At 50.6% G+C, this 25,240-nt stretch overlaps 1 protein-coding gene across 2 annotated transcripts in view; it reads right to left on the reverse strand.

The window, feature by feature from the left end:
• Nucleotides 1–245: 245 nt before the first annotated feature.
• Nucleotides 246–25,240, reverse strand: part of DCTD (dCMP deaminase) — an 86,900-nt gene continuing 61,905 nt past the window's right edge. Inside the window, exons 4-5 of one of the 2 annotated variants that reach the window (XR_012435259.1) lie at nucleotides 14,985–15,825; nucleotides 246–1,220 (exon numbers count right to left, since the gene is read on the reverse strand). The gene's annotated coding sequence lies outside the window, so the exon portion shown is untranslated. Of the gene's footprint in view, nucleotides 1,221–13,205; nucleotides 15,826–25,240 lie in introns of those variants that run through there. The other variant, XR_012435257.1, reaches the window with a different exon arrangement.

Genomic DNA, 25,240 nt, shown 5'->3' on the forward strand with positions numbered 1-25,240 from the left:
GACACCCACTTTCCAGCATTAGGAAATGTCCTTTGTCCACCTGAGCTGCTCAGAGCACCCCTGTGCGACTCTCCTGGCTTCTACAGACACCTCCTCCCTCCTCTTTCCGTCCTCCTTGGAGAAGGATCCTCCTTCCTTCTGAGAATTGCCCATCCCTCTTGTGCAGGGTCTGGATTAGGGCTTAAAATTTTAAGGTGCTGCCAAAACACACAGCAATCAAGAGAGATACAATTTTAACACATTTTTTAAAAATCTAAATTTATGCAAAAAATCCTTGAATAAAATATCAAGACTTTAAATACAGACAGGATCAGTATTACTGGTTCTTCCTTTTGCCTTGGGTTCCAATATGACCCAGTATAGCCTTTTTGTTTCATTGTCATGAGATATACGTAACGTAAAATTTACTGTTTTCACCATCTCTAAGTGACCAGTTCCATGTCGTGATGTGCGTTTCCGTTGCTGTGCAGCCATCACCACTGTCTCCTGCGCAGCTTTTGTGCGTCTTCCCTCTCATGGAATCCTTTCTGCTTTCCTGATCCTTCCTCAAGCCAAGCACGCCCTTCTTCCTGACTCCCAGGACCTCTCAAATCAGACGCTAGATTTCTCCCAAGTGTTCTATCCCATCCACTTCCCTCCTCACTGGTCAGAAATGGGCTCAGGGTAGCAGCTCCCGTTGTCAGTTCTGGGCCCTTCTGAGAAGGGGCGACATCAGCCTGCATGAATCTCACCGCAGCGGTCTGCAAAGATGTGGTCCCTCTCTCCACTGGGCCTGCCCTGGTGCCAGGCCTGAGCAGCACATCAGCAACGTTCCAGCAAATCAGCGTGGCCTGCAGCACGGGGAAAAGCCCCACCTGAAGCCCAAAGACCAAAGTCCAAAGTCCGTGCCATTTCCTTGATTAGCTGCTGAGGGCTTTTTTTTTTTTTTTTGAGAAGGAGGTTTGTTCTTGTCGCCCAGGCTGGAGTGCAATGGCACAATCTCTGATCACCGCAACCCCTGCCTCCCATGTTCAAGCGATTCTCCTGCCTCAGCATCTCAGGTAGCTGGGATTACAGGCATGCACCACCACGCCCAGCTAATTTTGTATTTTTTAGTAGAGACGGGTTTTCTCCACGTTGGTCAGGCTGGCCTCGAACTCCCGACCTCAGGTGATCCACCCACCTCTGCTTCCCAAAGTGCTGGGATTACAGGCGTGATCCACTGTGCCCGGCCGAGAAGGCTTTTTTAATAACAAGGACATAAAAAAACAAAGAAAGAAAGAAAAAAGAAAAAGTTTTAGGTATAGTTGACTTGTGCCTCTGATTAAAAATAAGAACAGGGCTTTGTTCATTCTCTGAGGTGGCCACTTTGGGAATCCACCATAAAGTGATTAGTGAGACAATTACAGCTGTGACCAAACACAACAAATTGGTGTTTCAACTTCAGAGTAACAAGAGTTTTTCCCTTACTTTGCTATTTATCGATTCGGTGTACCCTCCCTTCTACCTTAATGATTCATAGTTTAAACTTGTCTACATGATTTATATAGAGGCTTGGAGACACGTATTATTCAGCTCTGGCTCTCAAACAAACACCCACGGGACCGAGTCCTTTGCCTCTCCCCAGCCTTCCCACCATCCCACGAGCTGCTGAAGACGGAGGACCTGCAAACGGCCTCCAAACACGAGGAAGCCAGGAAGGAGCCAAGGGGAGAAATTGCCTCCTGGGGCCAGAAGCAGGAGACTACTAAGTCAGTGCACCCCAGGCTTGAGCCAAAAACGAGCCTCCCACCCTATTTGTCTTTGCAAATCACTTCTCCTCACTGCGCTTCAGTCCACTCCTAGGACACAGAGAGAGCTTCAGCCACTACCCAAGACCGTCTTGGGGGGGACAATATTAATAACAATGACTGTGAGTCTCTTTTCCTGTGCACTTATTACCAGGACTGTATGAGCGCTTATTATTAATAATAATAATTTAGTGCCGACGTTACTGCTTTTGTGTAACAGTGAGTACCTGGATTCTAATTATCTGTCTTATTTTAATATTTATGGAATTAATCAAACTTTGTAATGGAAAACCCCACAATGAGATTACCAAGAGCATGCTTCAATGAAGACAGATGCGGCACACTGTGGGAAATGACAGCTCTGCTTTATAGCATTATTGGGAACAGCTCAGGGTGCTGGCTGGCCCTTGAGCCAGGCAGGGTGGTGGAGCACAGCCTGGAGTCCCATGGCAGGGCTTGTGGCATCCCAAGGAGCGGCCTATCTGTGGTCCCCCCAAAAAAGGGAGTCTCCACAGCCCAGCCGCCGCCTATGCTCACAACAGGGGTCGGGGATTCATCTGCTCATCAAGGCTAAACTGTGCGCTGGCCAGGCCCTGTGCTGACAGGTGCTCCTGGCTGGCCCCATCCCCCGAGAGACAGGCAGCAAAGCCAGGTCCAAGCTCCGTCTGAAGATCAAGGCAGACGTTCCCTCTACAAAGAGCTCTGGAGCTCAGCAACTTGTACCCAGTCATTGCTTTGGAACCTTTGCTGGTGTCGGCGAGGTCACAAATGCCATCCTTGGCATTATTTCCAACCTGGAGGATCCGCAACCTGGGCCAAGCTGGCCAGCTGATGGTCGCCAGCACCCCAATAAGATCCTGTGGCTCCCCGGGCACTAGGCCAGAGTGTAGGACGGGTGACACACGCCTCTCGGGAAACATCCCGGCTCCCATTGACTGAGTGCTGACAGCTGTCAGGCCCTGTGGGAGATGCTCTCTGTATGCTCCTGAATTTCAGTTTTACGACAACCCTATGGATCAGGTACTGTTACTCTTCTCATTTCACAGATGAGAAAACTGAGGCTAAAGAGGTGAAGCTGCTTGCTTGAGGTCACAGAAAATGCTATACCGAATGGCCTGGGGTTTGAACTGGGGCCAGGCCACATCATGCCTCTGCTCTGAGCCAGGGCCCTCCACTGCCTCCCTCCTCCTTTTCTGAAACCATCTCTCTACAACTCTTTGATCTGGGGCCTGAGACCCAGGGACTACTGTGCGACGTCCAAAGTGTTACATTCTTGGAATCACGGAGGTCCTTTTCCAGCCCAATTTTTTGCCTTCCTCTGCATGCCTGTCACCCCCAAACATCTTCAGGACACAGCTAGGGCTAAATGGGACATGATAGGATCACCTGGGGAGCCTGGGAAATCCTGATACCCGGGGTGCATCCCCATGCATGTGTCACACGCCCCGGGACCCAGGCATGGGTAATTCCTATTACGGTAGGAGGTTTGGTGAGAACATCCCTACAAAGCGTTTAGAAGATGTGATTCCATCATGTGCCCGGGGTTCCACTGGACTTCCTAATCCCAGCTTCTCACCAGAATCACCTGGGGAGCTTTCAAAAATACCCCGGTATGAGCCTAACCCCCAGCGATTCTGTTTAGTTGGTCTGAGAATTACCGCATATATTTTTTGAGCTTCTCAGTTGATTTTAGCCTGTCGTCTGTGTGGAGATGTCCTGGCTTAGGATGAAAACTAATTGTCTGAAAAGAAATTTACCCTAGGACTGGGTGTGGTGGCTCACACCTGTAATCCCAGCACCTTGGGAGGCCAAGGTGGGTGAATTACTTGAGACCAGGAGTTCAATACCAGTCTGGCCAACATGGTGAAACCCTGTCTCTACTAAAAATATATATTAGAAGAAACAAAGAAAGAAATTTACCCTAAGAAGTGAATACTACTCTTCCCAGGGCTGACATCCTATTGTCTTTCTATGTGAGTTCAAAGGTCACCTACTCAGAGGGGCACCCCCTGACCCCCACCTCACTCCCCCAGCAACAGTAGCTCCACCCCCGCTCTCTGGCACTTTACCTAGTTTTCGTGTTCTCATAGCATATTTTGTTGAATAAAGTTCCCCTAAATTTTATGTCCATCCAGAACCTGGAAATTCGACCTTATTTGGAAATAAGGTCTTTGCTGGTGTAATCAACTTAACAGGAAGTCATAGGGGATTCGGGTGGGCCTTAACGCCAATATCACTTAGAAGAAGCACACGTGAGCTGCGTAGTTCCAGCTAGTTGGGAGGCTGTGGTGGGAGGATTGATTGGCCCAGAAGGTTGAGGCTGCAGTGCTATGATGGCAGCCCTGCACTCCAGCCTGGATGACAGAGAGAGACCTTGTCTCTAAAAATAAAAATAAAAAACAGAAGAGGAAAATCTGGACACAGAGACACCCAGGGAGAGCTCCAGGTGAAGGAGGAGGCTGAGACTGGGGTGATGCCTCTACAAGCTGAGGACGGCCGGCAACTAGCAACTAGCAGAAGCTGGAAGAGACCAGAAGGCCCTTCCCTTGCGCCTCCAGCGGGAGCAGGGCGCTGCCAACACCTCGATTGCAGACTGCCAGCCTCCAGCACTGTGAGAGAATGGATTTCTGTTGTGTTGTGTTTTTTTGTTTGTTTGTTTGAGATCAAGTTTCGCTCTTGTTGCCCAGGCTAGAGTGCAGTGGTGCGATCTCGGCTCACTGCAACCTCCGCCCCCCGGGTTCACATGATTCTCCTGCCTCAGCCTCCCAAATAGTTGGGACTACAGACACCGGCCACCAGGTCTGACTAACTTTTCGTATTTTTAGTAGAGATGGGGTTTCACCACGTTGGCCAGGCTGGTCTCAAACTCCAGACCTCAGGTGATCCACCCTCCTTGGCCTCCCAAAGTGCTGAGATTACAGGCGTGAGCCACCGTGTCCGGCCAGATTTCTGTTGTTTTAGGTTACAGTATGTGGTCACTTGTTACAGCAGCCATAGGAGACTAATGCATTTCCCTTTGGAAAGGACAAGATTTATTCCTTTGTCTGCTAGCCTGTTGCCCAGCTCCCTGACAGTATATGAGCAGTGATAGAAGGGCCTTGTCTGCTCACTGCTCCAGCCTCCACACCTAAAACAGTGTCTGGCTCATAGTAGGCCTCAAAACTTTTGCTTGAATGGATAAATAAATAAAAAGCATCACTCATCTAGGGCAGATGAGTGAGGTCTGTTCAGTTTGCTCAGGACAGAAAGGGATATATTTTACTTTAGCACTTATTGCAAAGGGGATCATTGTTCTAAATATTTTATCTGCCTGTTATCATTCAACCATTTAATAAGCATGTGAAGTAGATGTGCTGATTATCCCCATTTTATGATGAAGTAACTCAGCTTCAGAGGTGGCGTCAGCTGCTGGAGTGCAGACGTCACAGAAGTGGTAAAGCGAGAAATCGAACCCAGGGTCATCTGACTCAAGAAACCCCATGCTTTCCCCACGGGCGGCCTGGCCGGCCCTCACCTGCTCGAATGCCACCAAGGATGCACCCCAGAGGGCATGCCAAGGCAGCCAGGGCCTCACTTCGCAAGGTGCCCAAACCTGTCCGTGACAAACAAACGTTTCTCCAAATTCCTGTCCTCTCAGGCGTCTCTCTTTATCTCCCTTACAATCGCTCCTGGAATTTGAGCTGGACCCCTAATTTATCAAGGGCCCTGGAGCCTTCTGGAAGACTGCCTAAAGAGGACACATCCAAATGAGAAATGTTTATCTTGTTTCTAAACGTGATACTTTCTCGTCTCAGCTTTTCCTAGGAAGCGCTTTGTTAAGGAATGGAGAAGTAGGGCACAACTAACCTGTACTCACCTCCCAGGCGAGGGAGGAGAGCCTGACCTGGTTTTACTTTAAAAATGACTGAGCAAGCTGTATTCCTGGGTAAAGTGAGTAAATCTGATTCTGGCTGATCCTTTTGCAGGACTCTTTGGACTGTAGGAGAATCTGAATTTGCCAAGCCCAGGAAGCCCAAGTCAGCTCTGCCTAAAAATTACTGACAAGAACATGCTTATTCTCTTTATGGTGATGATTGAGCACGCCGTGAACCTGAGTGCTCTGTGTGCCGCCTTCACCGTGCCTCTAAATTATTCTGACATCTTCCTCCTCCTCTCCTCTCCTGGAATCTAGCTTTAATTATTTTTCAGTAACAAGTCAATTGTCCCCTGTTTTTTCCTTTCCCTTCAAAACGTGTTCATCACCAGAGCCATATTAGTCAAAAGTGACAGTTGCAAACTGAAATCAATGTCCACATCACCGAAGACATCAGAGATACCAAAGGCCAGTTAGGTCAGCCAGCGCACGCCAGGCGGCAACGCGCTCATGGGTCACATCTGAGCCTCGCTCCTCTCTGGCCCAGTCTCCCAGCTCTCCGCTCCAGTCTCCCAGCTCTCCGCTCCAGTCTCCCAGCTCTCCGCTCCAGTCTCCCAGCTCTCCGCTCCAGTCTCCCAGCTCTCCGCTCCAGTCTCCCAGCTCTCCGGCCCAGTCTCCCAGCTCTCCGCTCCAGTCTCCCAGCTCTCCGCTCCAGTCTCCCAGCTCTCCGGCCCAGTCTCCCAGCTCTCCGCTCCAGTCTCCCAGCTCTCCGCTCCAGTCTCCCAGCTCTCCGGCCCAGTCTCCCAGCTCTCCGCTCCAGTCTCCCAGCTCTCCGCTCCAGTCTCCCAGCTCTCCGCTCCAGTCTCCCAGCTCTCCGCTCCAGTCTCCCAGCTCTCCGCTCCAGTCTCCCAGCTCTCCGCTCCAGTCTCCCAGCTCTCCTTTGCTCCTGCAAGGCTGCCATTGACCAGGAATCAGCAACCTCATCTAGCTCTTTTGCCCTTTCATTAAGTAACCACTGAGAAATGAGTAAAGGAGGAAGGAATACAGGGAGAAGACAAAAAGAGCAGGTAACATGGAAGAGACAATGGGAAGAGTGAACAGGGAAGCGCAGAGGGAGTGAGAGAAGAAAGAGAGATTCTGCTCAAGTGCCAGCCTTGGGAACATCTCTTCTGAGTGAAGTCATGGAAGGCCCATTTGCGACCCCGGGAAATAAGAATTAAAGAGGAAAAGGGGGTCGTGCGGTGGCTCATGCCTGTAATCTCAGCACTTTGGAGGCTGAGGCGGGAGGATCCCTTGAGCCCAGAAGTTTGAGACCAGGCTGGGCAACATCATGAGACCCCCCATCTCTAAAAAAACAGGAAAAATATTCAGCCAGGCATGGTGGTGCACACTTGTAGACCCACTACTCAGGAGACTGAGGCAGGAGGATTGCTTGAGCCCAGGAGGTCATGGCTGTAGTGAAGTGTAATTGCGCCAATGCACTCCAGCCTGGGTGACAGAGTGACACCCCGTCTCCAAAAAATGAAAGAGGAAAAGGGAAGTGTGGGGAGTGGAGAAATAAATGAAGACCAAGGCAACGAGAACAGCCAGAGGCTATTTATTCAGAGCTTGCCATAGCAATGGAGTCAGCCACCATCACTTACGTTCTGGCAGAGACTCGAAGGCAGGCAGGGGCATGGGAAAGCTTCAGAGTGGAAAAAGGGAAGGCGTCAGGCATGGCCTGATGGAGGCTGTGGCCTGGGGAAGCTGCGGGCGGGCTGGCTAGAGGCAGGCATCCTATGTGGTTAGTTAGGGGGGTATATTTGGCTTTTTCTGGTTGGAAGCAGGGATACAAATTAGGCGAGCTGTCAGTTATTAGTCAAGTCTTGGTCATTTGGGCAGATTGTTGTGGGGTAGTGGTCTGTGCGCAGCCTGGCACCCTCCCAGCCGGGTTGGAAGCACTGGCCTCCTGAACTGACTGTTGGAGACAATGGGTCTGCTCCTGGGCAGGTTGCTGCAGGCTGTGGGTCAGAGTCTCTTTGCACACATGGGCCGGCATTGTCTGTTCCCACATTCAGTCTCTCAGCAGGTCCTCGTGGCCATTTTTATGCTCTTGACATATCTTATTTTCTCCAACCAACGGCTCCCTCCTGAGTTCCAGACGATGGGACTGATTGGCCCCTGGGTCCAGACAATCTCAACACCCCATCAATTTTACCTCCCAAATACCTCTCCAATCAAGCATTTCTCTCCACCCACACCAGCCAACCCAAAATCACCTGCACCCCAGGTTGGACCTCAGACACGTGTCCATGTGAGCTACTTGCTGTCAACCTTGACATTCTCTCTGGTTTGAAGGAGTCCAACTCCAGGTCCAAATCCCATGTGTGGTCTTTCAGCCCAGCTGCAGGCAATGGCAGTGGCTCCACCTGAGAGTCTTCAGGGAGGGCGGGGGGCTGCCCTCCCCACCTTAGGTGTGGCACTCAGCCTCACTGCAGTGTGCTGGGAGGGGTTGTGGTCAAGGACTCACCGCCGCTGCCCACTCAGTCAGACCCTGCAGGAATCTTTTCCCAGCTGGCACCTCCATTCAGAGGCCGCCTTGTGTGGACTGGGGCTGGGATCCTGCCCAGCACCTCTGCTGAGACCTCCTCTCAGGACCTTCCAAGACACTTCCCACTGTAGCCCAGGGCTCCCCACGTTTCCACTCCTAGCCCTTTCCCTCCCTCCCTGGGTCCCCACATCTGTAAAATGTCGAGTCTTTGCTGACACTCCCTGGGCAATGAAAGGAGCCACCCTAACTGACTCCCCAGTCCCTCTGGCCCTAGCCTGGCGCTGCTCTGGGTGGGCAGGAATGGAATACTGGGTGCGCCGGCCTGGCTTCCCTCCGGTCTCTTGCTTACACTCCCAGTAAGTAAATAAACAAAGAACTGCTACTCACAGCCTGTCCCCTGGCAGCGCTCTAACAATTTCAAGATCAGACGGGCAGTCCTTTCCCTTCCTAAAATCTTTTTCTGGCTTCCCACTGTCCGCAGAGAATGTATTTCTTTTTCTTTCCTTTTTTTTTTTTTTTGAGACAGAGCAAGGCTGGAATGAAGCGGTGTGATCTCAGCTCACTGCAGCCTCCACCTCCTGGATTCAAGTGATTCTCTTGCCTCAGCCTCCTGAGTAGCTGGGGCTACAGGCGCGTGCCTCCACACCTGGCTTTTTTTGTATTTTTTTTTAGTAGAGATGGGGTTTCACCGTGCTGGCCAGGCTGGTCTTGAACTCCTGACCTCAGGGGACCCGCTCGCCTCAGCCTCCCAAAGTGCTGGGATTACAGGTGTGACAGGGAGTCTATTTCCTTCCTAGGGCTGCTCTAACACAGAGGCACACGCTGGGCGGCTTGGAAACAGCAGAAATGAGTTGTTTCTCAGCCCTGGGAGTGCAGAATTGGAAATCCAGGTGTCTGCAGGGCCACGCCCCCTTAGAAAGCTGCAGGACAAATGCCCTTCCTTGTCTCTTGCAGCTCCTGGCAGCCCAGACCTTTCTTGGCTGGTGGCATCATCGCCCCAGTCTTCATAGGGCCGTCTTCCCACTGTGACTCTCCATAGCCTCCACTTTTCTGTGTCCAAACTCACTTTGTGTAAGAACATTAGTAATACTGGATTAAGGCCCACGCTAATAATCACTTGATTACATCTGCAAAGACCCTATTTCCTCATACATTCATATTCTGGGGTACAGAGAGTCAAGACATAGCGCATCTCTCTGGGGGGACACAAGTCAGTCTGCCACAGGGAGCTTCCAGATCCTCACCACGGGCTGCCAAGTCCCTCCCCAGCCTAGCCCGCCACCCTATCCCCCTCATTCAGGGACTCTTCCATTCACCCTGCACACTCCAGACGCCTGAACTCTTTGGAGTCCCTCAACTTATTGTTTTATCAGCACCAGCTTTTGCTGATTGAGTTTCCCTAAATCCCAAAATCCAAAATCCAAAAATGCTCCCCAATCCAAATCTTGTGTGCTCAATGGAGCTTCTCAGATTTTCATCTGTCCCACAGGTAAGTGTAATGCAGAGATCTCAAAATCCAAAATCTGGAACACTTCTGGTCCCAAGCATTTCAGATAAGGGCCACTCAGCCTGTATAAGCAGCAGGGTGACAAGACCCTGTCCAGGCGCTGAGGAAAGATCCCCCAAAGGAGAGCCATGGGAAGTGAGGAGGCAGTTCCAGATGTTTCCCTAAAATGTTCTCCACGGAGTCTAAATCTGTTCTTGGCCTCTTGGAATTAGCGTTCTTTCCACCAGTGAGGGCGACTTATCATCATGCCAGCCTGTCCTGCCCACAGATCCCCTTGTCACCTGCTCCACTGACCAGCACACCCCATGGCCTGCTCTTTCTTCCCAACCCTCTGACACAGTTTCCTGATTTCAAGAAATGGAAATTAAGTTGGTTCATTCAACAAATATCTATTAGGCACAGTGCTGGCGTTGGAGTGCACATAATTTATGTTAAGACAGATCAGTAAAAACAGTACAGATCGTGTGTGTGTGTGTGTGTGTGTGTGTGTGAGAGAGAGAGAGAGAGAGAGAGAGAGAGAGAGAGAGAGGATTAATTCCAATCCAGTCTCTAGGAGGGGCCCCCACTTCAGGGGCAGAGGCTCCGTGTTCTAGTGAAATCACCACAGGCTGCCTTCATTGGCATTGGGGTGTTACCAGTTCTCTTTCCCTTATGAAATTGGTGGTATTGGCCAGGCGTGCTGACTCACGCCTGTAATCCCAGCACTTTGGGAGGCCCAGGTGGGCGGATCACCCGAGGTCCAGAGTTCGAGACCAGCCTGGCTAATGGTGAAACCCCATTTCTACTAAAAACACAAAAAGTTAGCCAGGCGTGCTGGCACATGCCTGTAATCCCAGGTACTTGGGAGGCTGGGGGAAAAGAATCGCTTGAACCCGAGAGGTGGAGGTTGCAGTGAGCCAAGATCACCCCATTGCATTCCTGTTGAGTGAAACTCCATCAAAAAAAAAGAAAGAAGAAAGAAAAGAGAGAGAGAGAGAAAGGAAGGAAGGAAGGAAGGAAGGAAGGAAGGAAGGAAGGAAGGAAGGGAGGGAGGGAGGGAGGGAGGGAGGGAGGGAGGGAGGGAGGGAGGGAGGGAGGGAGGGAGGGAAAAAAGAAAGAAAGAAGAAAGATTAATTGGTGGTGTTGGAGACACTTGGTGGCCCAGAAACAAGTCCTCTGCACTTGCTTGAACGGGGTATGGGAGTGGTGAGCCCCTAGACTCTCACCTTTGGGAGACAGACTTAGGTTTAGAATCCTGACCGCATCTGGGTGTGCCTCTCCTCCCTGCCCCAGAGCCACTCAGCAGAGTGTGTGTGGTGGGATTCATTTAGAAGGTAACTTGATCCTGCCATCAGAATATTCTCACACGTGTCTCACAGAGAATCTTTCCAGAAGGGGAGAGAGCAGAGGGGCTTCACCAAGCCCAGAGGTAAAAGGCGCGGATTTGTGTTGGGCCTGCTGCGACCTGTACATGTGTCAGCAATCGGCTAGAGACTCGCTTTCATCATACACACCACCTGCCTGGGAGGCTGAGTGGGGAAGGCGAAATCAGCTCCCACTGTTGTCCAGGGCTGGCGATGTTTTCCAGACTGTGGGCAAGTTGGCTTAGGTCTGTTCTTAACCGCCCAGCAAGAGGTGAGCAACAAGGAAAAGGTTCCTGATCTCACAGCTTAGAGACGAAGGATGGACAGCTGGAGGAATTTGCTCGAAAGAAATTTCTTACGTTTCGCCAAAGCTCTAGGTTTTTGCTTGGAGACCTCACTGGCCCAAGGCTGGCCAAGCCGGGGACTGTGTGGCCATCAGCACTCCTGCGCCTCCACAGCCTGGGCGTGGGCAAGCACAGGTGACCACTGTGGCACAGCCTCTGCCACCCCACGCCCAGGAGCTCAGGGAGGAATCTGCCCTGGCTTTTCCCAGACCGAAGAGGAGATTCCACCGTCAAGGCACCAGAGGAAAGGGCCATGAATATGGGGAGCCCAGGAGGCCCCGACCATGCCTTGCCTGAAGCCTACGGCCAAGGGCGAGCAGAGAGGGGCTCCCTTTGTCACGGTGTGCTGAGAACAGATCATCCCAGTGTTTTTGTTTGTTTGGCTTGGTTTGGTCTTTTGAGTCAGGGTCTCACTCTGTTGCCCAGGCTGGAGTGCAGTGCTGCAATCACGGTTCACTGCAGCCTGGACCTCCTGGGCTCAAGTGATCCTCCAGCCTCAGCCTCCTAAGTAGGTGGGACCACAGGCACAGGTCACCATGCCCAGTTAAGTTTTTTTTTTTTTTTAAAGATAGGGTCTCACTATGTTGCCCAGGCTGGTCTTGAACTTCTGCGCTCAAGCAATCCTCCTGCCCTGGCCTCCCAAAGTGCTGGGATTAGGGGTGTGAGCCCCTGTACTTGGCTGCCTTCCACTATTTGCTTCCATGCTCATTCAGAATTCCCCATGGTAAAAATCCTGTGAGGAATTATATCATAAAATTTAAAAATACATTATTTGGTGATACTTATAGATTTATTCTATAATACATTATTATATTTTAAGTATGAAAATACAATGTTATAATAAATATATTCTATTTATGTAATAAATACATTGTATATAATAATCTATATATTATAAGATAAGTGTCATAAGATAAAAATCAATAAACTACATATAAATAGATCTGGCTGGGCCCCTCTCATCTTTCCTATCTCAGTAATTTTTTTGGACCCCAGACACCTTCTCTGGGGCTGTAACAGCCCCTCCAGCATTCCTGCAATCGAGGAAACTGGGAGGAGACTTTTGGTCTTTAGCCCCGTGTGGTTCAGGGAGACTCATGGACAAGCCCAAGTCTTGTGGCTCCTCTGCTCCCAAGTCCTGGCCCCCAAGCTCAAGTCACCCACAAGGCCTTCCCAGAGGCTGCCAAGGCGTGTGGCACACAGGGTCTCTGTTACCTTCCCGAGGGTAGGAGCAGATTCCTGCCATCCCCATAGCCCTGCTGGTGTCCTTCTGGTGCCTCTCCCACACATCCCTCTCCAGACCTGAGGGGCACTCTCCACCTCCAAGCCTTGACAGGTTAGAATCTCAAAACCCAAGGCCAAACATCACTAAAACAGTGACAATAGGCACAGTCACCCCGGCCTGCTCTGTGGCTGCAGGTGGTGACTGTGGCAAACTGGAACAGACCCATCCCCGCTAAAAGCATTTGATTTACTTCATAAAAATCACAGCAATATCTAAATTTTTTTGTTTGCTTTTTTGAGATGGAGTCTCACTCTGTCACCCAGGCTGGAGTGCAATGGCACAATCTCAGATCACTGCAACCTCTGTCTCCCGGGTTCAAGCAATTCTCCTTCCTCAACCTCCCATGTAACAGGGATTACAGGCGCCAGTCACCACACCCGGCTAATTTTTGTATTTTTAGTAGAGACAGGGTTTCACCATGTTGGCCAGACTGGTCTCGAACTCCTGACCTCAGGTAATCTGCCCGCCCCAGGCTCCCAAAGTGCTGGGATTACAGGCATGAGCCACTGCGCCTGGCCAGAAATATCTAAATTTGACCTGCAGGCCATGAGTTTCTAACTTCTGCCTCAGATAATTTTATTTTATTTTGTAGAGACAGGATCTCCCTCTGTGGCTCAGGCTGTAGTGCAGTGGCATGATCATAGCTCACTGCAGCCTTGGGCTCCTGGACTCAAGCAGCTCAAGCGATCCACCTCCGCCTCCTGAGTAGCTGGGACTCTAGGTGGACACCACCATATCCGGTCAAGTTTTGTATCCTTTTTTTTTTTTTTTTTTGTAGAGACAGGGTCTCACTATGTTGCCCAGGCTGGTCTCGAACTCCTGGTCTCAAGCAATCCTCGCATCTTGGCCCTCAAAGCACTGGGATTATGCCATGCCCAACCCAGACATTTTAAAATCATGTTCTGGGTCATTCTTATAAAAAGGCAGCCAGGTGAGGACAGAGACACAGAAGAGCACCATGTGAAGATGGAGGATGGAGAGGTACACCGGCAAGCTAAGGAGCGTCAAAGGTGGCCAGCAAGCCACGGGGGCCAGGAAGACACAAGGACAGATTCCCCTTCAGATTTCAGAGGAAGCAGGGCCCGCCAGCACCTTGAATCCAGACTTCTAGACTGCACATCTATGAGACATGTCTGTTGTTTTAAGCCAGTGTGATGATGATGATGATGATGATGATGATGATGATAATGTCCTATAACTCTTCCTAGGGATACTCCAGAATTGAAGGAGGGGAATGATCTCCTTTCTTTCCCATTTGTGAGGCCGTAGGCCAGTAAATGAGATACAGTTAATTTTTCCATCAGCTCTAAATTTTTGACAAATCACTCTGCCTTAGAGGATGCTGCAGGGACTTGGGTCAGTCACCCTGGCCTGCTCTGTGCACCAACCGAGAACACACCAAACTGGACCCATCTGTTTGCAGCATCACTGAGCCACATCCCACAGCCCTGCCACCCTTTAAACCAGGGGGAATCCAAAAAGTGCTACTGCCCACTCGGGAGGTGAGGCTTTCCTGCCCTCATTTCACGTGAAATGCCTGTGCTTTGGCCTCTCCGCCTTCGCTGAGAGCCGTCTGTTTCACAGAGAACAGCCTCTGCAGGAAAAGTCAGTTTCCTCAGGCTCTCTGCTCAAGTGTCATCGTGATTAGGGTGCATTTAAAAAGTAATTAAAATGTTGTGTTGAACCTTAGGACTCGGGCAGGGCCACTGAGGAGAAGCTGGTAATTGGGTCCTTGGAAAGCTTCAGTCACTTTGCTGGCACACAGCAGTGAAAAGGAACGGGGTGGCGGGCAGGGGCCAGGGCAGGGACAGCCACGGCTCTCAAGTCTCTCCCTGCGCTCCTTGATGGAGAACTCAGCTTATCAGACGCCCGCATTTTCCAGATAGGCAGTGCTGCTGGGGTGAACTGTGTCTTCCCCCACCCCCAAATTCATATGCTGAAGTCCTAACTCCCCGACTCCTCAAAGTGTGACTTGACTTGGAGATTTTTACTGACCCAAGTGGGGTCTGCTCACCTGGTCCAGCAAGGTCAAGCAGTGGCATTGGGATCCTGGTGAAATGAAGTGAGGCATTGATTGCAGTGTGCCAAGCAACACTTAAGACCTGAACTCTCCCATGGCTAGCAAGTAAGGGTTTTCATAGGCAGGGGGAAATTTCAGGTAAGCGGAAGTCACAGGCAAAATTGGAGGCTAATACGTGAAGATTGTATGTTGCTTTGGCCTAAAAAGGTGGAACATCTCAAAGCAGGGGCCACAGTTTGATTCAAATATTTTCTGATTTGCAATTGGTTAAGGAGGCAAAGCTTTGTCTACATATGCTGGGGTCAGCAGAAAGCTACGTTAGGGTTGACTCACGGGTACGACTTCCTCTGGGCCCCTCAGGGAGAACTTTAGAACAAAGAATTGCTGGTCCGAGTTCAGTCCTCAGCTCCCCCTTTTCTGAGGTCTACAGGCCAGTGGATCTGTTTGGTGGGGGTCTGGGTTTCTGAAAAACAACTCAGGGACATATGTTAAGATGTTATCTTTAGATCAAACATGGTAGCTCACGCCTGTAAACTCAACACTCTGGGAGGCCGATGTGAAAGTGTCAGAGGCATTTGAACCACAGCAACTCCATCTTGGATAGGGGCTGGGTAAAATGAGGCTGAGACCTAGTGGGCTGCATTCCCAGGAGATGAGGCATTCTAAGTCACAGGATGAGATAAGAGGTCAGCACCAAACACAGGTCGCAAAGACCTTGCTGACAAAACAGGTTGCAGTAAAGAAGCCAGCTAAAACCCACCAAAACCAAGATGGCGATGACAGTGACCTCTGGTCGTCCTCACTGCTACACTCCCACCAGTGCTGTGACGGTTCAGAAATGCCATGGCAACGCTAGGAAGTTACCCCATAATGTCTAAAAAAAGGAGACATGAATAATCCACCCCTTATTCAACACATCATCGAGAAATAACCATAAAAATGGGCATCCAGCAGCCCTCAGGGCTGCTCTGCCTATGGAGTAGCCATTCTTTAATTCCTTTAGTTTCTTCATAAACCGGCTTTCACTTTACTCTAATGGATTCATCTCGAATTCTTGTGTGAGATCCAAGAACCCTTTCTTGGGGTCTGGATCGGATCTCCTTTCCGGTAACAGGAAGATTGCTTGAGGCGAGGAATTTGAGACCAGCCGGGGCAATGTAGTGAGACTCTGTCTCTGCAAAAATAAAAACAAATAAATAAAACATTTAAAAAGATGTTATCTTTGGTTTCTGTAGGGAGCCAAACATTTCATGGTGCTGACTTCCCTGACTATTGTTTTAAGCTACTGTTACCTTCTTATTTATCAAGTATTCATGTACTTCTCAGGGTTCGCTGGATGCCTGGAATTTCCCTTGAAGGAACTCAAGATTTTCCTTTATTTCCATGTTTGGTTGGGGTGGGGAGGAGTGCCTGGCAGGCCCCTAAGAGAGGTTCCTGCTCCATTTCCAAATGGGGTCTTTACAGAGGTGATGGAGTGAAAATGAGGTTATTAAGGCAGACCCTAATCCAATAAGATTGGTGTCCTTTCAAAAAGCAGAAAATTGGACACAAGCAGGCATAGAAGGAAGACAGTGTGAAGAGACACAGAGAGAAGGTGTCTGTCCATAAGCCAAAGAGAGAGGCCTAGAGCAGACCCTCCCCTCGTAGCCCTCAGAAGAAGCTACCATAGTGGATACCTTGATTTTTTGACACCGGCTTCTGAACTGAGACGATAAATTCCTGCTGTCTGAGCACCCCCATCTGTGGTACTTTGTTACGGCAGCTGGAGGGAACTACCCTGGCTTTCCAGGACCCATCTCCAGGCCCTGCTCCCCACAAAATCCCAGGTAAATACCATATTTCACTCTGTTTTCTTCAAATAACACACACACACACACACACACAACTTAAGTAATGGTAACAATAGAATATGATGTAGTTTCAGCTACTTAAGAGGCTGAGGCAGGAGGATCACTTGATCCCAGGAGTTGGAGGCTGCAGTGAGCCATGATCGTGCCACTGCACTCCAGCCTGGACAACAGAGCAAGACCCTGCCTCTGTAAATAAATAATAGAATATGACTGAAAAGGGCAGTGGTGAACCAGAGGAAGAAAGGTATCCCTGAGAAGTGAGGATGCCCACTGCAGCCATACATCGGTTGGACCTTCAGCTGAGTTTTACCCCACAAGGTGGAGAGCATGGCAGAAAGACAGGGAGACCCAGAGCACCCAACCCTCTTGCCCCGTCTGGTCCCCAAATCAAAGCCTTTATAAAAGCAGCATTGGTGTTATTTAAATCTAAATAATACATGGTCTGGAATCAAAGACATACAAAAGTTTAACATTACCAAGAAGTTTCCTGTCTACATGGGAGATGTTATCTGTACTATTTGATTTCTGTCCCAGCATCAAATAAACATTTTTATCCCACACATTTATTGGAAGCAGCTTCTCTCCCTAATATGCAGATGCTAATGTACTTTCTGCCCCACCAGTGTTTTCAGAAAGCCTTCTCAGTCTTTGACAGGTAGGAAATTTGCATTTCCATTAGTGAGGCCTTTGTCAATTGTGAGTCATAAAAGCCCCGGAAGAATAGGGTTGGGGGAAACGCATTGTATTTTAAAAAGGAGACTTTATTGCATGGTTCAACGAAAGGTACCAAAGGAGATACAGGCTCTGGAGCGGGCTGCTGAGAAGCCTCACAATGAGGAGAAACTTATTAATGCATGCGCCTGTCACCGGACAACCAGAGGGGAGGAAAGTCTGAATGTGACTGTACTAGTTTGCAATTTACTGTGTTTAACATTAAAATAATACGCTCTTCGGGGGTGAAAAGGGGCATTTAGCGCTGCCAGTCCAGTACCAGTGCTTCTGGCTCCTGCTCCGTAAGCTGCGGCTGTAATCTTCCCATTTAAAATCGCTGCTGTTCGGCCACAGCGGCTCTGGCAGGGCTGGGGGTTTGATTTGTGTCTGTGATTTGTTTTACTCTTTATGTTAGAAGAGTCAAGATGCTCAAGAAAAATAAAAGCTCAAGAATCCCCAGCAGCGAAAAGAATGATGCAAACAGCGCTGCTTCATTTGTTATCTTATTGGCCCTTCCAACTGTCTCCAAACACACAGTTAAATAATTCAGCGGCCACAGGAAATACTGGAGAGGAGCAGGCAGCGGGAAAGCCATCGGAAGTCAGGGGCCAGGGAAACAGCATTTCCGAAGAAGCAAGTAAACCAGAGAGAACGAGAGTAAGAGGCCCCTCACGGCGACCTCTGGCTGTCCTGCCCAAGACTCTGCCCAATGCAAACAGCCCACAGAGTGGAGCTGGTCGAAGCTCCTTATCTCACAGATGAGGGAAGTGAGTAAACACAGGCTGGTGACAAGCACAAGGACACACACATCATTCGTGGTGAGCAAGTTCTGAAGTCCCACATGTGTTGGCTCATTGTTCAGGGTTTGTCCTATATGTTAGGCTGCTTTCCCTGGACACTTCCCTCCTTCCCTCATCGCACAGACACTTATTGAGTGACTACTGTATGCCAGGCACTGAGCATGCAAAGGAGATGCGGCTGGACCAGATCTGCTCTCGTGCAAGGCTCCCTGTTTTAGTGGGGGAGACAATACGTACGCGTGATAATGTCAGATAGCGCTCTGTGTTGTCAAGAGAACAAAGGTTGTGGGGAAGCGTGGGGACGGGGCCAGTCAGGAGCAGGCGCTGAGGAGGCTCTCTGGAGCAGCAGGCAGAGGCATGCATGACAACAAAGCGCGTTCCAGATTACTGCAACATCCTGACAGTCCTGCCAAGGTTGCTGCCCCTGCAGCGGGAGTCCCGAATGCAAGGGGAGAGTGGCCTGAGTCACCGCTGCAGAGCAAGAGGCCAGGTCCTGGGGTCGTGGAGAGGAGTGGAGTCCGATTCCAGCTGCGATGGAAACCAGTGGGGGATTTTCAGCAAGAAGCGACGTGATTCAATTTCTGTTTTGCACAGCTCTCACAGGCATTGAGAATGGATTCTGGGGGTGTAAAAGCTAGGCTGCTGGGGTCCTGCAGGGTACCCCCTCCCCTGTCCAGACAGCACCTCTCTTTCTTGCCTGAGTTTGGAATCTTTTGGGAATAAACAGTGGAGTGGCAACGGAGGTTAAAATAGCATCCACTTTGTTGATAAGGCTCAGGATGAGAACAAAAGGCTCCCTAACCACGGCCACAGAAGCGGACAGTCCTCCACCCTGAGGAGGGGAAGAGGTGGCCTTGGAGGAGCAGCAGAGAGCAGCAGCTCCTGCAGGCAGTGCTCCCAAGGGAGGAAGGATAGGCACCGCTGAACCAGACACATCCAGTTCATAATCCCCACATTTTTCTTTTACTTTGTTGCCCAGGCTGGAGTGCAGTGGCGTGATCTCGGCTCACTACAACCTCCACCTCCCGGGTTCAAGCAATTATCCTGCCTCAGTCTCCTGAGTAGCTGGGATTACAGGCATGCACCACCACACCCAGCTAATTTTTGTGTTTTTAGTAGAGATGGGGTTTTACCATGTTGGTCATGCTGGTCGTGAACTCCTGACCTCGTGATCCGCCCGTCTGGGCCTCCCAAAGTGCTGGGATTACAGGCATAAGCCACCGCACCTGGCCAATCCCCACATTTTTCCGCAGCCAGTCTTCAGGCTGAAGGGGTAAAGGGGCAGGGAGGGGCCAGGAGTTATGCTAACTGAGCCTCCTCCGCTTCAAAGGGAACAGGCTCGGAGGAGAGGTATTCTGCCCCAGGTGCCAGTGGGTTAGTGCGAGATGTTTCTTGTGAAAACAGCGAGCGTCTCAAGAGAACATCTGAGACCTTACAGGCTCAAAAATATTGATTGCCAGGCACTGAGCTGGCCAGTCCAGGCTCCTGCCTTTGTGTGGCCGACAGCCTCGCCTCTGCAGAAGAGATGGTTATTCATTAAAATGTTAACCATCTTCAGGGACGCAGCATTCCTGCATCCTTTCAATTAAGAGTTGACGCTCATTTTCACCTCTGCTGTCCTTTGTGGAGTTGAAGGGACTCCTACTTTCCTTGTCACAGGTTCTCATCCACCTGAGAATAAGCCTGTATTATACAGTTCTTACATTTCCCTTTTACAAGTTAAACAACTTCCAACTCCTTTGTAACCTTTGCTCGTTTCTGCTTTTGATTTTCTGCAGTTTTACTGTATTGCTCTTAAAATGCAGACAGCAAAGCACGGCACGCTGCCGCATCACCGGGCCTGACCTCCGCTGCGTGTGCACAGCCCGACCGCTGCTCCCTGGTGATGCCATGTCCTCCTGGTTCATCACGGCCACACTCGCTCTCTCTGTCAATTTCAGAGCAGCGCCGGCTCTCACATTCTGCTTTAGGCACCCAATAATCCGCAAGGTTTTGTCTTTTGACAAGAGACTGATTTCAATAACTTTCTCCTGATAAGAAGACCACCGAGTGACACTATGAACTAGCTCTGTTCAGTTGACAGAGGCTGTGTCTCCTGGATCTGCATTAAATGGCGTGCATTCAGTCCTTTAAAGCATTTATCCATATTATTACTGAAAGACGCCTTATTATTCATCAAGCATTTGTCTCACTTAACTGGGGTACGCTGACTTCTATTCCTCCTGGCTTCGGAACCTGGCCAACGTGGAGGCATTTGCAGGAGTGTGAAGAAGGGGCCTCCCCACTTCCTTCAGCCTTAGAGTGAGCACCAAATTGCAAACGTTTTCTGCTTCAAGGAAGCAGCCTGCCCGCCAGCGCCCAGCACTCCTGCTCCGCTCTGCCTTGGGCCACCGTTTCCCAAACTGGAGGCTCGGGGACGTTTTGAGAGCATTACCGATAATGAAGAGAGGGCAGAAGCTTCTCAGAAGAGGCTGTGCGATGAGGGCCAGCACCAGGGTCGCCCGACCTATCACCGGCTTGTCGGCCCATTGCTCCCTGCCAGGCTATGCTGGCCTCCTCCCTGAATTCTAAAGCCTGCAAGCACCCTACTGCCTCTGGGATCCTATCTAGAAGGCTCTTCCTCTTCCTTTTGTAAACTAAAAATTAAATCCTAAGCTCTCAAACCAACTGAACCTTCTCTTGCTCAAGCAGACCCCTGAGAAACCTTAAAAACTGAGTGCCAGCCCGGGCACAGTGGCTTCCACCGGTAATCCCAGCACTCTGGGAAGCTGAGGCGGGCAGATCACGAGGTCAGGAGTTCAAGACCAGCCTGACCAACATGGTGAAACCCTGTCTCTACTAAAAATACAAAAATTAGCCAGGCGTGGTAGCACATGCCTGTAGTCCCAGCCACTTGGTAGGCTGAGGCAGGAGAATGGCGTGAACCCGGGAGGCGGAGCTTGCAGTGAGCTGAGATCTCGCCACTGCACCCCAGCCTGGGCGACAGAGCGAGACTCCGTCTCAAAGAAACAAAACAAAACAAAACAAAACACCCCGCTGTCGGATGCTGCGGCTCTTGCTCCTTCCTGCCCACCGAGACTCCCCACAACTGCTCTTGTCCTTCGTTTCCCGTCTCCCTCCTTTTCCCTCATCACCTCTCACATGCAATCGCCCAGCAGATGATCTTCTCGCTCTCCTTCTCAAAGCTGTGGAAATTCTCTGTTACAGGCCCGTGTCCCCTCAAAATGCATATGTTGAAATCCTAACCCCAGTCCTTCAGAATGTGCCCCTATTTGGACATAGGGTTGTTGCAGGTGTAATTAGTTAAGCTGAGATGAGATCATACTGGAGCGGAGGGCGGCGGGGGGACCCTAATCCCGTATGACGGTGTTCTCTTTAAAAAAAGAAATTAGGGCCGGGCGCGGTGGCTCACGCCTGTAATCCCAGCACTTTGGGAGGCTGAGGCGGGTGGATCACGAGGTCAGGAGATCAAGACCATCCTGGCTAACACGGTGAAACCCCGTCTCTACTAAAAATACAAAAAATTAGCCGGGCGAGGTGGCGGCGCCTGTAGTCCCAGCTACTCGGGAGGCTGAGGCAGGAGAATGGCGGGAACCCGGGAGGCGGAGCTTGCAGTGAGCCGAGATCGCGCCAGTGCACTCCAGCCTGGGCGACAGAGCCAGACTCCGTCTCAAAAACAACAACAACAACAACAACAAAAAAGAACTTTGGACCCAGAGAGACATGTAGGAAGAGCACTATCTACAGAAAAAGACAGTGATTGGGATGAGGCTTCTCCAAGCCAAGGAACACCAAAGATTACCAGGGCATCTCCAGAAGCCTGGGGAGAAGCACCGCGCAGGCTCTCTCACAGCCCAGGAGGAGCCAAGCCAGGCCACACCTTGTCCCAGACCTGCAGGCTCCAAAACTGGGAGCCTTACATTTCTGTTGTAGAAGGCACCCAGTTTGCAGTGCTTTGTTAGGGAGCCCTAGGTAACAAACACATGCTCCTACTAACTTTTTTGATAGAAAGGGATCCATTGGAACAGAGAACCAAGCTCCTGTTGTCTCCGGGGGGCCTCCCAGGCCCAGGGATCTATTGTACTGGTGAGTTTTTTTGCAGGAAGAACATCAAAGACTCCCCTGGAGGCACGGCCAGGTGTTTCCCAGGATGCTATGATTTCAAACTTTCTGTCCCACTTTTCCTGATGAATACACATCACTCTCACTTTTCAAGCTTCACGATTCCACTATTCCACTCTACAGATCACAGGACTCGGGCACGGGATTCATCACCATCATCAGCACCAAAAATATTAGAAAATTTTTCTAATTTTCCGCAAGGCAGATTCGAAAGCCACGGCCCTTATTTTCTGGGACATCAGGTCCAAGATCAGTATGTTGATGCCACCATGTCATTTATTTTAATTTGCTCGGTGGTTCACTGAATACTTACGGAGCACCTACTTTGCATGAGGTGCTATGGGATGTTTTTGTCAATGCTTTGAAAATTAGCCGGGAGAATGGAATGAAGGGAGCTTGGCATCACATTTTATCCCAGAACCTGCCTGTCTCCTGGGAGCCGCTGTGTAAAGAGCCATTTGCAAGCTCATCACAGTGATTAGCCAGAAGCAAGCAAGCAAGCAAGAGGGAGCCTGCCATTCCTCTCCCAGCCCCACCTGGAGCTCACACCTTCTGCAGCCTGTCTGCAGTCGCACTTGGGCCCTGTAGGGGGCCCGCCTGGGCCAGGATGGTCCCCAGAAGACAGACCTGCTTCCCCACAACTTGGAAGCTAAGTGGAGAAAAATACACCTTTCTGGCTAACAGGACGCCTCCTCACGAGGCCCCCATGCCAATGACGGAGTCCTGGCAGAGCGTGGCTCTGACTGTCACACTCGAGTTAGCACAGACACCAGGAGTTGGGTAGTTCTCAGCTCACGCCTTCCTCCAAAAGGCTCCAGCAAACCAGAAATTAAAGTGGAGCCCTGCTGCGCGCCAGCTGACGCCTGCAGTAGATAAAATGGCAAAAGCCACTGCTGCTGCCGGGGCTCTGGAGACCCTCCACTCACACACAGCCCTCCAGGTCACTGGGCAGCGTTTCCCGCCGCCCCCAGCCTTCCCTGGGCGCCTGTGTCCTTGACCGATGGCCTCCCGGGCTATCACTGGCCACTGGCCCACTCTCTGCCCGCCTCCTCTGCCAGGCCTGAGCACACTGCTCCTTTTGGCAAGAGCGAATCCTACCTGTAGGATTTTCACTTATCTCTGTGAAGTGGAAAAAAAGTCAGCAAGTCATATTGGAAACTAAAGCCAAAACACCTAACCTCCGCTTGAGAAGGAGTTCTCCTCCTGGGACTGGCTTAGCTGTGCCAAGTTCAGGGAAGAAAAGCAAATGTGAGAACAAAGGTGCCAGGCTGCACCGCTGATGGGCAGGTGGCTGGCCCCGCTCCGCGGTGGCAGCACCTGGCCAAGACCGTTTCCTGTCTCCATAGAAGTGGCTGCACTCACACCTGGTAATGTTAGCAGCACCTGAGAGGAGCGCAGAGGTGCAGTCACTGATGCCCACCGAGAGGCAGCGTCCTAGGCTGCCTGACCCCAGCGTGGGAGCGCGTCTGAGCAGACCGCATTGCTGAACCCTAACTTCCCCCTCTCTGAGCTGGAGATGATTCCACCACGTACTCATGCGTCTTTGGAAGCTTAATTAATCAACAGTGGTTAAATGCCTTGAAGTGGAAGCATGCTGGAATAAACAGCACCCCTGGTGAAGAGGAGTCACTGCCCTGGCCTTCAGCTAAGATTTCTGGATCATAATTCAAGACTAGTCACTAATTTTAGTGTGTGGCCTTCATATTTCTGTTTCTTTGCAATGCAGGCAATTGACTAAACTGCCTTATGGTTTCCTGCTCTTTGTCTGGATTGATGGATTTGGGCAAGTTTCCCCTCCAGCCTCCAGGCTGCAGAGCCCTTCCCTGTTCTCCTCTGGCAGTCACCACCCGCCTTCTTCTTTGCTCATTCCTGCCTCCTCCAGGCCTCAGAGAGGACGCCCTCTCCGTGAAGTCCTCCCTCTACCTCGACCACACCCCACCGCCAGCCTGAGCTGACTTCCTCCTGGCCGTGCCCCCACGTCCCCTGCACAGCACTGTCCCTTCTCCGGGGCTCTGCAGAGAGGGCAGGGACTGAGGCTGTGTTTCCCTCACCAGACGGCACAGGGTGTAACACACGGCGGGTCCTGGAGATGGAAGACGTACACAATGCTTGGGTCACGATTGACCTAATATGAAGAGGTTCACCCAAAGGGAATAAGCCCCTTCCCTAATTTCATGGGTCTTCAATGAAACTCAAGCCCACAAAGGCTTTTTAGTGGATACGGGCTGCTTTAAAGGAATCCATAAATCAATTTCCAGGTTCTCAACTTTTAGAAAGTTTAGAACTTGATCTGCCAAGAATGTGCCAGCATTCTGCAGGGCTGTTTCCTCCCCACCCCCTTCCACAACAGTCTTCTCTCTGAGCGGAAGAAAGCCTTCCTCTCACCATCCTGAGTTGCCTCGGGGTGCAAACACTTCTAGGACACCAACAAAGAGACAACTCCTGAACACACTATTCTTGAGGACTCTCTGGGGTCAAGGCAAGGAGAGCTTCAGAAAGACTCTTAGGGCCCAGCACAGTGGCTCACGCCTGTAATCCCAACGTTCTGGGAGGCTGAGGCGGGTGGATCACTTGAGATCAGAAGTTCAAGACTAGCCTGGCCAACAGGTGAGACACCGTCTGTACTAAAACTACAAAATTTAGCCAGGTATAGTAGCGGGTGCCTGTAGTCCCAGCTACTTGGGAAGCTGAGGTGGGAGAATCGCTTGTACCCAGGAGGCAGAGGCTGCAGTGAGCCGAAATCACGCCACTGCACTCCAGCCTGGGCAACAGAGCGAGACCCTGACTCAAAAAAAATAAAATAAAATAAAGGAGACAGACAAAATATCATATGCAAGAAAGGAAATCTTTTAACATGATTTAAACGTGTAACAAAAAATTGGAGCTATTTACCTAAAAATGTATGAAGTGATACATAGTTTTTCAAAAATTATTGTAGGGTCTCTACAGGAAAATAGGTTGGGGCCACTGCATGAATTCACAGGCAAGGGGTACCAGACTGGGGAGGAGCCCAGCCTCCTGCTGTCTCCTGAGGAGGAGCAGTGCAGAGCTGAAAAGCCCAGGAGGATGGATGAGGGACAGACCTCAGATTCGAAGTGCCCCTCCT

Source organism: Macaca fascicularis, chromosome 5 (assembly GCF_037993035.2).
Source record: "Macaca fascicularis isolate 582-1 chromosome 5, T2T-MFA8v1.1".
Taxonomy (NCBI): domain Eukaryota; kingdom Metazoa; phylum Chordata; class Mammalia; order Primates; family Cercopithecidae; genus Macaca; species Macaca fascicularis.